Genomic DNA, 1,276 nt, shown 5'->3' on the forward strand with positions numbered 1-1,276 from the left:
CTAAGATTATCCTTGTATATAGAAATTGATCAATCCATAACTCTTTTCTGTTGGCACTTCTTAGAATCTTCATGCCTACATATTGATTAATTTCCCATAAATCAAGCATATTAAATTCTGGTAGTAACTTTAAAAAAGAAGTCCATCTGGCTTTCACTATTGGTTAAAATAAAAAAAATCATCTACCCATATAGCCATTATTGCAATTTCTCCATTGCTCCTTTCGTGATATATACTTGGATCTGACTTTGACTGTGACATGCCTATTTTTATCAAAGTTTTATGCAAACATTTGTTCCAGCAATGGCCACTTTGCTTTAATCCATATATGCCTTCCTTCAAACGCCAAATTCTCCTTTTCCCTTGATCAGGTGGCTTAATGCAAGAGCGTTACTGTATCATTTTGACTATTTTCCTTTATATTAGATCTATAATCCCCAAAACATACTACATCTCTACTGTTTATTATCTTCTTGTTCAAAGGATTATAAAATTTGTATCCTCTTGAATCCTCATGGTAGCCAACAAAAATATATTTTTGAGATTTTGCATCCCATTTTCCTCTTAATGGTTTTGGAATCTGAACCATGACTTCACATCCAAAGACTTTTAAGTGCTTTAGATCCGGTTTCTTCCCAGTCCATACTTCAGAAGGTGTCTTGTGTCTCACAGCCTCTGGCCAAAAACACTCAGGTAGCTCAGCATCGCTTAACATACTTTTTGCCTTTTCTATAATGGTTCTGCTGGCTCGTTCTGCAACTCTATTCTGAGAAGGACTTTAGCGAATGGTAGTCTGATGCTTAATACCCATTCGATGCAACTGTTACTTAAACTGTCTGTTTACATATTCTGATCCATTGTCTGGTCTAATAATTTTAATTTTCTTCCCAATCTGTCTTTCGACCATTTTGCAATAAACAACAAATACATCATTCACTTGATCCTCGCTACTTATAAAATAAACATACATGTATCTAGAAAAATCATCTATGAATGTCAGAAAATAGAAGCTAACTTCTAAGGATTTATTCTCCATAGGTCCACATAGATCTGAGTGTATGAGTCGCAAGATTTCGGTAGATCTGTTCTCACTCGATTTAAATGGCAATCTAGGCTGCTTCCCTTGCAAACACACCTCACATTGGACATTATTTATTCCATAATTTTCCGTCCCAGTTGCCACATTCTTTAGTAAAGTCACACTTTTCCTGTTCAAATGTCCAAGCCTCCTACGCCACAAGAAACCTTTTGCAGCATAAACTGAGTGATTTCCTGT

Source organism: Schistocerca piceifrons, chromosome 10 (assembly GCF_021461385.2).
Source record: "Schistocerca piceifrons isolate TAMUIC-IGC-003096 chromosome 10, iqSchPice1.1, whole genome shotgun sequence".
NCBI lineage: Eukaryota > Metazoa > Arthropoda > Insecta > Orthoptera > Acrididae > Schistocerca > Schistocerca piceifrons.